Below are 16764 nucleotides of genomic sequence, written 5' to 3' on the forward strand. Positions count from 1 at the left end.
GTCGGACACGACTGAAGAGACTTAGTAGTAGTAGTATGGTGGATCTGAGACTTCCCTGGTGGCTCAGATGGTAAAGCGTCTGCCTACAATGCAGGAGACCCAGGTTCAATCCCTGGTCAGGAAGATCTCTTGGAGAAGGAAATGGCAACCCACTCCAGTATTCTTGTCTGGAAAATTCCATGGACGGAGGAGCCTGGTAGGCTATAGTAAATGGGGTCGCAAAGAGTCGGACATGACTGAGCGACTTCACTTTCACTTTCACGGTGGATCTGGACTGCAGGCATGTCCAACACTCAGTTCATGAAATATAGGAGAGGTGATTTCCAGAGTGTTACTGTATTTAGAGGGGAGAGCAGAAAAAAGTGGGTCCTACAAGAGTGGAGAAGTTATTTTTCAGTAGTGAGGATACTACAATTTACTCCACGGTAAGTCTAGTACTGCGACTGCTAAGTCGCTTCAGTCATGTCCAACTCTGTGCGACCCCACAGACAGCAGCCCTCCAGGCTTCCCCGTCCCTGGGATTCTCCAGGCAAGAACACTGGAGTGGGTTGCCATTTCCTTCTCCAGTTTTATCTCATATGTGATTATATATATGTACTTTAATATATGAATTCATAAAATTTAAAAATCTCTAGAACCACAAATATATTTAAGTTATGCCTTTAAATTTGTATTTACTCATCAAATATATAAACGTTAAATATGTACATAAATTTTTTAAAAATATATTAAAAAAATAGACTAGTACAGTTGACCTTTAACCACTGTGGATGTGAACTGAGGGTGGGTCCACTGATACAAAGATGCTTTTCAATAGTAAACACACTACAGTCCCACACAACCTGTAGTTGTTGAGTTCATGCATGGATTTGGAGACCTGATCATGCAGACCTGATTTGGAGGAATCATGGATACAGAGCATAGGTTTAAGTTACCTGCAGGTTTTCAGCTGCAAGGAGAGTCAGTGCCCTCATCCCCACGTTGTTCAAGGTTCAACTGTGTACCAAGGTTTCAGAATTACCATAAGACTATGTTTTAGTCTTTACAGCAATCCCAGAGACAAACTCTGGAACAGAGGTTGTCAAACTACAGCTTACAGGTCAAATCCAGCTTGCCACCTATGTTTTTATGTTTCATACACTAAGAATGGTTTTGCACATTTTTAAATGGTCAAAAAAACAAAAGTATTTCATGATCATATGAAAATGATATGAAATCCAAATTTCAGTCCCTAAGTAAAATTATATTGGAGCTCAGCCAGGCTCATTCATTCACATAGTGTCTTATGGTTACTACTATGTGACAATGCAGAGCTGGTAGTTATGATAAGAGATATTATGGTTTGAAAAGACTAAGATATTTACAGAAAAATACCTGCCAATCCCTAGAGTATGGAACAATACACAGACTGAACTTAGTGTTCTCCCTCCTGGGTCTATTATTTTGATAAATTATACATATATTAAATATATTCTTTTCTGTGTACCAAAAATTGTATTTGAGCAGGACAATGAAGGATTTTTTTTTAAGAGCTGAAAAAAATATCTTCTCAAAATAAACAACTTAGTGATGAAGAATTAATTTGCTGTTAGGATAGTCCACAACAAGAATGAGCAAACTACAATCCTCAGGTCGCATCCAGTCAGCTGCCTGAAGGTTTCACCAGCACAGCTCTGCCCATTCGCTCAAGTTTTCTCTGCCACGCAGAGCTGAGCAGTTATTCAGGACAGCATATGGGCTGCAAAGCCTAGAACACTTACCATCTGCCCTTTTACAGGAAATGTTTGCTGTCCCTGCACTACAAAATCATCGAGTTCACAAGTTTTACCTCAAGTAAAGCAAACACTAACATGGTATTTAAAAAGGAACAAACAGCAAAGCAAAATACGTGGAAGAATGATTTTAAAAGTCAGACACACTGGGTTTGCCCACTGCCTCCAGACATACATATAAAGTGATCTTGGGCAAACTACTCATGACTCTGAGTCAGTTTCAAAACCTGTGACCTGGGAATCAAAATCCCCACAACACAAAATTCCTGTCAGGATTAGATTCTAAGTAACTTTAGTTAATTTTTATGAATACTATTCAGAGAAAGACAAACCACTTGGCTTGAGGTCCTACTTGTTAAGAGTTGCCTTAACCTGCATTTTTTCTATTAAAATTACGTGAAAAGGGAAAATTTTGATTTCGCATACAAACACATGGAATTACTCTGGTTACTTTAAATCACAATTCAACCTAAAAATTATTTATGTTCCAAATGCTTGTTCAGAGGGCAGAAATTTTGATTTCATTTTGCCACAGAAACAATGTTGTAATTCATTATGATTATTTCAATATAAAGCAGTTAACAAAATGTACTGATCAAATAATTTAACTACAGCAGTTTTACAACTTCAGAGGGTTAATCTTTAAGACTTAAAACTTAACTGTTTAGATTTGATTGATTTTAGTATGAGAAAACACATATTAGGTTTCAGATGTGTATCTGTCACAACCTCTTTACAACTGCTTCTGTTTCTCAGCAAAATGGGCATTTTACAACTGGCTATAAGTGTAAATGTATACACATTTTCAAACTGTACAAACAAGTCATGAACATTAATTTCTTAATGGAAAGATATTTATGTGCTTCCTTAAATCAGTGGTATTAATATATTTTTCTTGAAGAGTAAATAACCATCACTGTACTGTTCTGTAGGTATAGCTGTTATGTAAAAGCCTCAGCAGTTAGAATGCTGAATGCTGTCAGAGCCCCAAAATAAGCAGTAATGGCCACTATGAATGTAGTCCCCAAATAATATGTTTCTCCTCATTCATCACATCGAGGTCTCTCTTGATCAGTCTCTCCTTGATTGTTCAACGTTGTAAACATCTGACAATATCAGCCAGCCAGTCAGTCAGTTCAGTCACTCAGTCACCATCAGTAGTGATTTTGGAGCTCAGGAAAATAAAGTCTGTCACTGTTTCCATTTTTTGCCCATCTATTTGCCATGAAGTGATGGGACCAGATGCCATGATCTTAGTTTTCTGAATGTTGAGTTTTAAGCCAACTTTTTCACTCTCCTCTTTCACTTTCATCAAGAGGCTCTTTAGTTCTTCTTCGCTTTCTGCCATAAAGGTGGTGTCATCTGCATTATCTGAGGTTATTGATATTTCTCCTGGCAATCTTGGTCCAGCTTGTGCTTCATCCAGCCCAGCATTTCTCATGATGTACTCTGCATATAAGTTAAATAAGCAGAGTGATAATATACAGCCTTGATGTACTTCTTTTCCTATTTGGAACCAGTCTGTTCTTCCATGTCCAGGTCTAACTGTTGCTTCCTGACCTGCATATAGGTTTCTCAAGAGGCAGGTCAGGTGGTCTGGTATTCCCATCTCTTTCAGAATTTTCCATAGTCTATTGTGATCCACACAGTCAAAGGCTTTGGAATAGTCAATAACGCAGACATAGATGTTTTTCTGGAACTCTCTTGCTTTTTCGATGCTCCAACAGGTCAGTTCAGTTGTTGCTCATTGTGTCCGACTCTTTGCGACCCCATGAACCACAGCACACCAGGCCTCCCTGTCCATCACCAATTCCCTGAGTCCACCCAAATCCATGTCCATTGAGTCAATGATGCCATCCAACCATCTTATCCTCTGTCATCCCCTTCTCCTCCTGCCCTCAATCTTTCCCAGCATCAGGGTCTTTTCCAATGGGTCAGATCTTTCCATCAGGTAGCCAAAGTATTGGAGTTTCAGCCTTAGCATCAGTCCTTCCAATGAACATCTAGAACTGATCTCCTTTAGGATGGACTGGTTGGATTTTCTTACAGTCCAAAGGACTCTCAAGAGTCTTCTCCAACACCACAGTTCAAAAGCATCAATTCTCTGGCGCTCAGCTTTCTTTATAGTCCAACTCTCACATCCATACATGACCACTGGAAAAACCATAGCCTTGACTAGATGGACCTTTGTTGGCAAAGTAACATCTCTGCTTTTTAATATGCTGTCTAGGTTGGTTATAACTTTCCTTAAAAGGAGTAAGCGTCTTTTAATTTCAAGGCTGTAATCGCCATCTGCAGTGATTTTGGAGCCCAGAAAAATAAAGTCAGCCACTGTTTTCACTGTTTCCCCATCTATCTGCCACGAAGTGATGGGGCTGGATGCCATATCTTAGTTTTCTGAATGTTGAGCTTTAAGCCAACTTTTTCACTCCCTTCTTTCACTTTCATCAAGAGGCTCTTTAGTTCTTCACTTTCTGCCATAAGGGTGGTGTCATCTGCATATCTGAGGTTACTGATATTTCTCCCGGCAATCTTGATTCCAGCTTGTGCTTCCTCTAGCCCAGTGTTTCTCATGATGTACTCTGCATATAAGTTAAATAAGCAGGGTGACAATATACAGTCTTGACGTACTCCTTTTCCTATTTGGAACCAGTCTGTTGTTCCATGTCCAGTTCTAACCGTTGCTTCCTGACCTGTATACCGGTTTCTCAAGAGGCATGTCAGGTGGTCTGATATTCCCATCTCTTTCAGAATTTTCCACTGTTTATTGCGATCCACACAGTCAAAGGCTTTGGCATAGTCAATAAAGCAAAAATAGATGTTTTTCTGGAACTCTCTTGCTTTTTCCACGATCCATCGGATGTTGGCAATTTGATATCTGGTTCCTCTGCCTTTTCTAAAACCAGCTTGAACATCTGGAAGTTCATGGTTCACGTATTGCTGAAGCCTGGCTTGGAGAATTTTAAGCATTACTTTACTAACGTGCGAGATGAGTGCAACTGTGTGGTAGTGTGAGCATTCTTTGGCATTGCCTTTCTTTGGAATTGGAATGAAAACTGACCTTTTCCAGTCCTGTGGCCACTGCTGAGTTTTCTAGATTTGTTGGCATATTGAGTGCAGCACTTTCACAGCATCATCTTTTAGGATTTGAAACAGGTCAACTGGAATTCCATCACCTCCACTAGCTTTGTTCATAGTGATGCTTCCTAAGGCCCACTTGACTTCACATTCCAGGATGTCTGGCTCTAGGTGAGTGATCACACCATCGTGATTATCTGGGTCATGCAGATATTTTTCATATAGCTCTTCTGTGTATTCGTGTCACCTCTTCTTAATATCTTCTGCTTCTGTTAGGTCCATACCATTTCTGTCCTTTATTGTGGCCATCTTTTCATGAAATGTTCCCTTGGTATCACTAATTTTCTTGAAGAGCTCTCTAGTCTTTCCCATTCATATCTGACAATATAATGCACGTCTAATACAAACTGACTGACAAAGGAAATTATAAAACTTGCCAAAGATGAAAGGATTTCATGAAAATAATGATAAAGACACTGGAAAATAGTTCAAATTACATGAAAAACCATCTACAAATACTCAGTGGTTGAATAAGTTATGTGAATTTTTAAAAACTGTAAGGAATTATGATGTTGGTCATTCAAAATATTACTGGAATTAAAAAATTCAGAAGTGATCTTTGGAGAACTGCTAAAATCTCAACCATTTTTGTAAAAAAATCGCCTTCGTTCATAATACAATTATAAAATAAACCATACAGAAATGTGAAGGGTATACCATTTTTCATCAATCCTAACATGAAAAATTTTCACATTTTAACATCTCTGAAATGAGGTGCATCTTATAATCAATGGCATATCATGATCTGTTATAAACTGTGGGCCAGGCAGCAGTTATAACATAGGTGTAAACCTATGAACCTTATTAGTTTTCTTCTTTCTTACTGTTATAACTGGGCAACCTTAGTTCCTCGGTTTCAAGTAAAAAATTCAGTTAGTGGCTTGTCTAAGAGGAAACAGGAGCCTAGTAGTTACTGAAGACCTTCCACTGATGCCCTCTGACGCAGCACAAAAGCACCAGCACCAAAACTTGCTGACTCTTGAAAGAAAATACCAGAAACAAAATCTGGGTCCTCTTAAGAAATGCTGAAATCTCAGTGCACGTGGTGGTACAGTTTAATATTTGGGAAAACATGAACAGCAATGACCCTAATTTTAAAAAGGAATGACTGGAAAAACAAATTATGAATGTAAAGTAGATTTAGGAATGAACACCTTTACCAATTTATTTTATTCATTTTCCTTTTTACGAATGCTCAAGTATAATATAATTTTCAAAAAATCCAAGAATTATTTCAACAAGTATAAAACAAAAAGTTTAAGTGATAAAAACCACTGTACCAAGTTAAATCAGCAACTTTTTCTCCTTTAATCATGTATAACACTATGCCTTATAGTTGTAACTTGGATTTGATAAAAAACATATTACTCATTATAAAATTCTATCTGAAAAATTATAATCCTTCTCAAGTTACTTTCAGAATATAGACTTGCAAATATATACAAAATTCTGATAAATATAAGACAAAATAATTTTTTAAATTGCATTTTTCAAGGTAAAATCCCAAACAAGCTTTTTTTCCTCTCTTTACTACAAAATGTGGGGATTTACATTAAGCAGCTCTTTCCAGCATCAAGACTGCTGGGCTAAGGAGGGTTTCTTGCATGAGATGCAGGGTTGACTGACTGCGCCTCATGTGAGAGTCAGGTCCCAGGTTCCTGACTGTTTTCAGAGCAGCTTGCAAAGGTCTCCCTGAGATGTCTGCCACATGCCTCTCCTCAAGACTCCCTAGCTCATTTCATCAGAGCTGATGAACTTGCAGAGAGACCATGTTTCCCTGTTTCAGCCCATGCAACATAAATGTGCAGTACAGACCTGCAGCACAGGATCCAGTTTTCTCACAGCAATAACGGAGTGTCTACTCTATGAAGATACACAAAGGTCACAGAATCAGAAAACTTTAGGTAAACTAAGATGCTCCACAAAGTAACAGTAACTGTTTCTACAGTTAACCACCACCCCTTCCTAAGCAGGAAACCAACAGAGTGGCAGTAAAAGCATGTTTACTCTTGCCCTGGAATCTCCACCACACCTCAGCCACAGCCCACAAATCAACAAGGCAACAGAAAGGAACCATGAGCTCTCTCCACGAAGATAAGCGAGATGGAATCTCAGGCAAAAACTAGAAACAGTGCCACCAGGGAACTGCAAAGTCTGGTAATGCTGAGGTGTAAGGGATGAAGAAGGGAACAGGAGAATCAAGAACAATAAGAAAGACAAAGGATAGAAGCCTTGCAAAGGATAGAAGCCTCGTGGGAAGCTACCCAGGTGTAATTTACCCTATAAACACTAGACAACCATTGAGTAACTCTAAGCAGATGAGCATTGTGTTCAATTTTGCTTTGTTAAAAGCCACTAAATTATACTAATTTGTTACACAGAAAAACAAAAACAAAAGCCTAATACAAGGAACAAAAAGATTATATTTTGATAAAAAAAGTCAATTCACCAAAAAATCCCAATAATTCTAAATGTGCACATGCTTTAAAAAAAAAAAAATAGAAAGGAAAACCTCACAGAACTGAAACGAGAAACAGATTAATCTACAATTATATTTGAAGACTTCAACTCTCCTACCTTAGTATCAAACATTATATTGGCATAGTGTCAGCACTGATGAAGAAGTACTGGAAAGCAATGTCTAACTGAAACACACAGCACTCCACCCAACAACAGCAGAGTACATATTTTTTTCAAGTGTATGTGGAACACTCATGAAAATAGATCATATCCTAGGTCAAAGTATGAATCCTAACAAATGTAAAATGACTGAAGTTCGACAAAGTATGTCCTCTGATCATAAAATACAACTGGGAAACAGTTACAGGCAAAGGTAGGAAAACGTCCAAACACATGGAAATTAAACAACTCATTTCTACGTTATTCACAGGCCAAAGAGAAATTTCAAGGGAAATCAGAATGAATTCTGATCTGAATGAAAATGAAAACAGAACACAGCAAAATTTGTGGGTGAAATTAATGCAGTGCTTAGAGGGAAATTTATAGCATCTACTACCAATATTAGAAAAGAGGAAACGTCTCATCCTCAGCTTTAAGATATAACCTTGAAAAATTAGAAAAGAGCAAAATAAACAGAAACCAAGCAGAAGGAAGATAACACTGCGAATGTACCTCATGCTACTGAATTGCGTATTTTTAAATGATTAAGACAGAAAATTGTATATTTTGGGTATTTTACCATAATAAAAACATTTTCTTTTTTTTAGATGGAAACATTCATCCTTCATGGATCATACAGCTAAAGGTTAAAAGCAGAACTATAAAAAAGTTTTTTTAAAGTAGGAGCAAATCTTTACGACTGTTAGATAGGCAGAAAGTTTTTAGACACAATAGCAAAAGCATGATCCATAAACCAGAAATCTGAAAACACTTTATCAAAGTTAATACTTTTTGTTCTGTGAAAAATACTGTTAAGAGAATGATAAGGCAAACTACCACTTAGGAGAAAATACTAGCAAGTTACTTACCAAATAAAAGACTTATCCAGAATATAAAGAATACTCAAAGCTAAACAAATAACAATCAATCAACATCAACAAATTATTCAGACAGTTCTCTACACAGGATATAAGGATCACAAATAAGAACATGAAAAGGAATTCAACATCATTAACATTTTGAGAAATACACATTAAACCACAATGAGATACCCCTATACATAATTAGATGGCCAAAATAAAAACATAGTGACAATGTCCAATGCTGATGAGGATGCAAAGCAAGTGGAACTCTTTACTCTTGTAAAGAGTAAACTCTTGTTTACTCCTGGTAGGAAGGTAAAATGGTACAAGTACTCCAGCAAATGGTTTGACTTTTTTGAAAACCCAAGTTAAATATACACGTACCATATGATTCAGTAAACCCACTCCTAGGTACTTACCCAATAAAAACTTAACACTTGTCTAAAAACTTGTAAATGAATGATACAAGCATCAAAAACTAGAAACAAACCAAATGTCCCTCAATGAGTGAAGGAATAAACAAACCATAGCACATCCATACAATGGAAATCACTCAAAAATAAAAGAAAAAGTTACTGATAAATGCAACAGCTTGGATGAAAACGATTAAGGTGAGTGAAAGAAGTCAACCAGTAAGGTTTATATATCATTATGTATACCATACGTATCTTTTTGCCTTTTCATACTTTCCAAACAAGGGAAACGGTGACAGACTTTATTTTCCAGGACTCCAAAAACACTGCAGATGGCGATTACAGCCATGAAATTAAAAGATGCTTGGCTCCTTGGAAGAAAAGTTATGACCAACCTAGACAGCATATTAAAAAGCAGAGACATTACTTTGCCAACAAAGGTCCATCTAGTCAAAGCTATGGTTTTTCCAGTAGTCACGTATGGATGTGAGAGTTGGACTATAAAGAAAGCTGAGCACCGAAGAGTTGATGCTTTTGAACTGTGGTGTTGGAGAAGACTGTTGAGAGTCCCTTGGACTGCAAGATCCAACCAGTCCATTCTAAAGGAAATCAGTCCTGATTATTCATTGGAAGGACTGATGCTAAAGCTGAAAACTCCAATACTTTGGCCACCTGGTGTGAAGAACTAACTCAATGGAAAAGACCTTGCTGCTGGGAAAGACTGAAGGCAGGAGGAGAAGGGGACGACAGAGGATGAGATGGTTGGATGGCATCACTGACTTGATGGCCATGGGTTTGAGCAAGCTACGGCAGTTGGTGATGGACAGGGAAGCCTGGCTGCAGTCCATAGGGTTGCAAAGTTGGACACAACTGAGTGACTGAACTGAGCTGAACTGATACCACACATATATACCACATAAGATATTCTTGAAAAGACAACACTGTAGTCATGGAGAGCAGACAGTAGCTGCCAGGCTGTTGATGGTGACTATGCTGAGAGACACCAAAAGAGTTTTGGGATGATGGAACTCTTCTATATCCTGACTATGGTGGTGGGTATGTGAATTTATACTTGTGCTAAAATTCATAGAACTGGAGAAGAAAAATAAAGTTGAAGTTATTGCGAAAGTGAAAGTTGCTCAGTCATATCCAGCTCTTTGCGACCCCATGGACTATACAGTCCATGGAATTCTCCAGGCCAGAATATTGGAGTGGGTAGCCTTTCCCTTCTCCAGGGGATCTTCCCAATCCAGGGATTGAACCCAGGTCTCCCACATTGCAGACAGATTCTTTACCAGCTGAGTCACAAGGCAAACCCATTACTGTATTATAATTTAAATAATAAAAGGAAAGTTATTGTATTATAAAAAAGTTATAAGAAAGTGGTATAAGAGAGTTATTGTATTATACATTAAATAATAAAAGGAAATTTAAAAAATAAGGTGCCAATCAAACACCCAGGAAGTGATGTCCACAAGGCAGCTAGACAGGACAGAAGTTAGAAGAGCAGTCTGAGTAACTGAGACAGACTGTGAAGTCACTGGTCCCTTGTAGAATGAGATCACCGCAGGGTATTATTTATAGTGAGAAAACAACCAAGGACAGAACACCCCAGAAAATATCAGCCTTTAAAAAGTGAGCGGAAAAGAACACTGTAGGAAAAGATATTACGAAATTAAAAAAAAAAAAAACAGAGAAAGAAAAACAAGATGAATTTGGTATCAGAGAAGGTAGTGAAGAAATTTAGAAGCAGTAACTCATGAGACCAAATGTCACAGAAAGGTCAAGTAAGATAAAGACTGAAAATACTATATTATATCTGAGAAGACGGACAGTGATAACTTCTATATCAACAGGATTCTGAATATCGGGTGAGCAACAGTGAAGACTAGTGCTTCATTCCTTTGAGGGGCCGGCTATGAAGAGCAGGATGGAGCAGGAATGTGAGAAACATGACTATTTATACGCTATGGGAGGGTACCAGGGAAGAAAGAAATGATCAGGAGAGAGAGGAAACAAGTGATGGAGTAAGGAGGACCCTCAAGTAAACAGACAGTATGGCACAGAAAAATAAAGCCATGAAAGCACGGGTTCTACAGTCAGACTGTGCCATTTAAACACGTAATCTACCATTCAGTCGCTGTAAAACCCAAACTGTCATGTTAGCTTCTCTACTTCTGCCTCAGTGAGATGTAAGACGGGAACACTACAGAACCCACCTCAGGGCGCTGTTGTGAGAAGTGAGTTAATATAGGTAGAGAACTCAAAACTATGCCTGACATATAGTAGTTTAGTGCAGTTCAGCTCAGTCACTCAGTCGTGTCCTACTCTTTGCGACCCCATGGACTGCAGCATGCCAGGCCTCCCTGTCTATCACTAACTCCCAGAGCTTACTCAAACTCATGTCCATTGAGATGGTGATGCCATTCAACCATCTCATCCTCTATTGTCCCCTTCTCCTCCCGCCTTTAGTCTTTCCCAGCATCAGGGTCTTTTCCAGTGAGTCAGTTCTTTACATCAGGTGGCCAAAGTATTGGAGTTTCAGCTTCAGCATCAGTCCTTCCAATGAATATTCGGGACTGAGTTCCTTTAGGATGGACTGGTTGGATCTCCTTGCTGTCCAAGGGACTCTCAAGAGTCTTCTCCAATACCACAGTTCAATAGCATCAATTCTTCGCTGCTCAGCTTTCTTTATAATCCAACTCTGACATCCATACATGACCACTGGAAAAACCATAGCACTGACTAGACAGACCTTTGTTGGCAAAGTAATGTCTCTGCTTTTTAATATGCTGTCTAGCTTGGTTATAACTTTTCTTCCAAGGAGCAAGGGTCTTTTAATTTCATGGCTACAATCACCATCTGCAGTGATTTTGGAGCCCCCAAAAATAAAGTCTTTCTCCGTTTCCACTGTTTCCTCATCTATTTGCCATGAAGTGATGGGACCAGATGCCATGATTTTAGTTTTCTGAATGTTGAGTTTTAAGTCAAGTTTTTCACTCTCCTCTTTCACTTTCATCAAGAGGCTCTTTAGTTCTTCTTCGCTTTCTGCCATAAGGGTGGTGTCATCTGTATTATCTGAGGTTATTGATATTTCTCCCAGCAATCTTGATTCCAGCTTATGCTTCATCCAGCCCAGCATTTCTCATGATGTACTCTGCACGTAAGTTAAATAAGCAGGGTGACAATATACAGCCTTGATGTACTCCTTCCCTGGTTTGGAACCAGTCTGTTGTTCCATGTCCAGTTCTAATTGTTGCTTCCTGACCTGCATGACTTCTCAAGAGGCAGGTCAGGTGGTCTGGTATTCCCATCTCTTTCAGAATTTTCCACAGTTTGTGATGATCCACACAGTCAAAGGCTTTGGCATAGTCAACAAAGCAGAAGTAGATGTTTTTCTAGAACTCTCTTCCTTTTTCTATGATCCATCAGATGTGGGCAATTTGATCTCTGGTTCCTCTGCCTTTTCTAAAACCAGCTTGAGTATCTGGAAGTTCACAGTTCATGTACTGTTGAAACCTGGCTTGGAGAATTTTCAACATTACTTTACTAGCATGTGAGATGAGTGCAACTGTGTGGTAGTTTGAGCATTCTTCTGGAGAAGGAAATGGCAACCCACTCCAGTATTCTTGCCTTGAAAATACCATGGGCTGAGGAGCCTGGTACATGGCTACAGACCATGGGGTCACAAAGAGTCGGACATGACTGAGTGCCTTCACATTCACGTTTGAGCATTCTTTGGCATAGTACGCACCCAGTAAATTGACCAATGTCAACAGTTAGTAGCATTATAATCATCAAGTAGGATGGAATGGGAAGATTACTTTTGAACAGAAGAAATTATATCCTCCTCTTAGACTGGAGAAAATAAGGAAATACTGGGTACAATTGTAGATAAATTTATAAGCATGGAAGTATAGCTCTGACAGCTCAGTTGGTACAGAATCCGCCTGCAACACAGGAGACCCTGGTTCGATTCCTGGGTTGGGAAGATCTGCTAGAGAAGCGATAGGCTACCCACTCCAGTATTCTTGGATTTCCCTTGTGGCTCATCTGGTAAAGAATCCACCTGCAATGTGGGAGACCTGGGTTCAATCCGTGGGTTGGGAAGATACCCTGGAGAAGGGAAAAGCTACCCACTCCAGTATTTTGGCCTAGATAATTCTATGGGTTGTAATAGTTCATGGGGTCGCAAAGAGTTGGACACAACTGAGCGACTTTCACTTCACTTTTAAGTATGGAGGCAGAAAAATCTGATGAAATGTGGGGTTCATAAGCCAACTTTCTATGTAATGATTATCCTCACAGAGAAGGAAGAAGGATGATATCATTGAGCAAATGGATAAGGGGAGAGGCTGCTGAATATGGAGATTTAACGAAGCGCTGAAAAGGACCACACTTCTGCTGAAACCAGAGGCCATAAACCCATCTAACACTAGCCATCACAGCTGTCACTTTCTCCAGCAGTGTTCAGAAACCTGAGTGTAGTTAGAAACTACTAACTTAGTTACACATAATCAAGAGGGATATGTCAACTCAGAAAGAAGGGCTCCCAGGAGCATGGGCTAGTCAGTTCAGTGACTCCCAAGAGTTTTCAAACCATCTCTTTTAGAAACCACACAAATGTCTCTCAACTGAGGACTGAATAAACAATTTGAGGTATATTCACATGATGGAATATGACTTAGGAATAAAAAAGAACTAAGGACACATACAACGCCAAAACCCTATATACTGTAAGATATTTCTATGTGAAATTCTAGAAGAAACAAGAGCAGCAGACTGACTGCAAAGAGGCAGGAGGAAACTTCCTCCTCCTGTTTAGCTGAGATGTGTGTGTAGTTGCTAAGTCGCGTCCGACTCTTTGCAACCCCCTGGACTGTAGTCTGCCAGGTTACTCTGTCCATGGGATTCTCCAGGCCAAAATACTGGAGCAGGATAACATTTCCTTCTCCAGGGGAACTTCCCAACCCAGGGAATGAACTCAGGTCTCCTGCATTCTAAGTGGATTCTTTACCATCTGAGCCATCAGGGAAGCCTGGTTTTATTGAGATACCATTGCCATATAACATCATCAGTTTAAGGTGCACAAAATAATTTAATATACGCGTACACTGAGAAAGGATCACTATGGTAAGTTTAGTTGTCATCCATCATATCACATTCAATTTTTTTTTCCTGATGGTAAGAGGAGGAAGCTTTTAAGAAATGATGGAACAGCACTATCCCATGACCGTGGCAGGGATTATATGACTACATACTCTTGTCAGCACTCATCCAGACACATACCTAACACTGGTGAATATCACTGTATTTAAACTTCATGTTAATAAACCAATTTCTTACAGAGCTCTGTCTGGACTCCTGGGTAGTGCTCTCCCTCAAGTATGTTGCTAAAGTCAGCTCCTCCACTTTACCTCATCTGCTGTCCCTGACACACTCTCTAAAGTCAAAGGCAAAGAGACCATGGAGGGCAGGACTTGGAGAAGGCTCCCAAGGTTTTCTGACATTCACCCACTCCCCAGGATTGCCAGCCCTGCACAGATGATCCCCAGGGCTGGGAATACAATCGGGTGTACCCCCAGGACTGAGTCACATTAAATGGGATGAGTGGCATTAAAACAGTGGGTTGACCATTAAATGCTGAGTTTCCCTGGCTGGTTGAAGAAGCAGGAGGCGGGGAGTTGATGCACATGGAGTTCTTTGCTGCTGAGATGAAGGGGCTATGTGGCAAACAACTGAGCACGGTCTCACTCAATCTCTCCGACAGCGGAGGTCTGATTACCACAGCAGAGGGAGGGACAGCCTGCTGGCACCATGAAGGCACAGCCGCTGACACTGCTACCTGGGCTTCAGGAGACGAGGGGCAGAGGACGATCACAATGAGCCAGAGTCCTGGCCTGGAGAAACAGTGGGTCATAAATCTCTGTTGCTCTTAGGCTCCTTGGTTTATGAAAACTTGTCACAAAGCATACAAAAGGAGAGATCAATTTTAAACAGGCCCTCTATCTCATCATAAAAACATTTCAATTTAGAACTTAAAATCTGTGAGACCTTTTCTCCCCACTCAGCCCTTGCTTCTAGTTCTCTGGCTCGGTCTCCAGTGTACATATTCTTGTCTAACTCGAGACTCTGAACTACTCCAGAAACAAACTATGTCTGGTTAAGCTTTAATTAAGTAGTCTTTAATCAGTTAATTAACCTACTGTCCCCAAGATGTTTAACACACTGCCTTTGTTATTTAATTAGTGAATAAAACAAGTAATATACAATGTACACACCCAAATACACCAAAAAGTAAAAATTCTTCACTTTTCTAAAGTTTTATGTATGTATATATATTGTCACCTAGGGAACGAATAAATTCTAAATAGCTTAAAAAAATGAATCTTGAAACATCATATAAAAATCACTTATCTCTAAAGCAAAATTTTTTAAAAGATTTAGTTGAATGCATTTATTTATTAATTGGCCATGTAGCATGTGGGGTCTTAGCTGCCAGACCAGGGACTGAGCCTGCGTCCCCTGCAGTGATAGCGTTAAGTCTTAACCACTGGACCGCCAGGCAGGTCCCTAAAGCACATTTTTAAAAAATAACACAACAAAATGAAAATGATAATTTCTGACTGTAATATGGAAGAATGACACCATGGCCTCTCTTCCTGCAAAATTATAGATTAGAGAAGTTGCTGTGTTAAGTAAATGCATATCAGCACTCAAAAACAAGCAAAACTCTGGGCAGTCCCAAGAATGGAAGGAAGCCAGAGGTGAGGCAAGTACACAAATGGGTTTATGATGACAAGCGACACGAGCACAGCATGTGGGGCGAGGCCTCGGTGTGGGGGTGCGAAGGGGCCAGTAGCGACACGCTCCCAGAAGAGCTCGCCTGGCCCCAGCAGCTCCCTGAAGACACTAACGACAAGAGAGTTGGAGGGCAAGGCCAGGCCAGTGCTCCAGGTGACGTGACACCAGGAAGGAAAGCCCAGAAAATAAGCTGCCAGGGATTTGCTTGGCAGAACAGCAATGTGTCCCACCTGGCGTCTACTCTGACGGAAAACTGGGCAGAGGACTGGGTGGAGGAGCATGTACTATCTTGCCAGGGGCCTACCCAAACAGAGGCAATGAAGAGTGAAACAGAGAGCCCCATATGTGACTACACCAGCAAGAACACCAACCGTGCAAGGAACACCAATACCATGAAACAGGACACAGACTTAAACACTGAAGACACCGACACTGCCAAGAGAGCACCAAGAACAAGACCCTACAATACCTAGAGTACTACAAGAGAAATGAGCACATGATCAGGGAGCTTTCAAGGAAAACTAAGTAGCTTCATGGACGTGAAAATACAAGTTGCTAAAGTTAAGAGAATCTCATTGGATAGGCTGAAGAGCAGAGCAGGCAAAATGAAAGAATGTGTTATGAGCTGAAATTTGGGCTAGGAATCCTTCCAAAACAGTAAGAAGGGAGGAAGGGATTAAAAAAAGAAACAGAAGAACAGAAAAAAAGACATTTGAGGCAGAGGTTCCAATCTATTCATTTAATAGGTGCTTTGTCAAGGAGAAAAAGGAGAAGCAGCAATACCTGAAGAAATGGTAACTGAGAATGTCCCAGAACTGAAGGTGAGTGTTCAGACTGAGAGCATCTGATTAGCATCAAGTCGGGTCAATTAAAAAACCAAACTGATAAATACTCAAGTGATTATTTCAGAATATGAAAGGTAGAAACAAACAGTCCAACATGCTTTCAGAGATGAAAATCCCTTACAGAGGAGCACGGAGAACATCGTCACCATGCTCACGAGTCACAGTGAGATGAGGATAAGGCAGCAGCTTTAATGTGGTCTGGGGGGAGCCTGCAACCTGGATTCTTCATCCAGCAAACCACCACCCAAAACTTCACCTGCAGTCGGTAACACAGACCAGATGTGCCCTCCCACCTTCAACAAGGAAAGAC

At 40.0% G+C, this 16764-nt stretch overlaps 1 protein-coding gene and 1 non-coding gene across 2 annotated transcripts in view; one reads left to right on the forward strand and one right to left on the reverse strand.

Moving 5' to 3' along the window:
- The window catches only part of NEK1 (NIMA related kinase 1), a 144723-nt gene that overhangs the window by 70877 nt on the left and 57082 nt on the right, over window positions 1–16764 (reverse strand). The gene's annotated exons all lie outside the window — the stretch shown is intronic.
- Window positions 53–124, forward strand: TRNAC-ACA (transfer RNA cysteine (anticodon ACA)). The gene has a single exon. It is a non-coding gene; the product is annotated as a tRNA-Cys (tRNA).

The sequence above is a fragment of the Budorcas taxicolor genome, chromosome 8 (assembly GCF_023091745.1).
Source record: "Budorcas taxicolor isolate Tak-1 chromosome 8, Takin1.1, whole genome shotgun sequence".
Taxonomy (NCBI): domain Eukaryota; kingdom Metazoa; phylum Chordata; class Mammalia; order Artiodactyla; family Bovidae; genus Budorcas; species Budorcas taxicolor.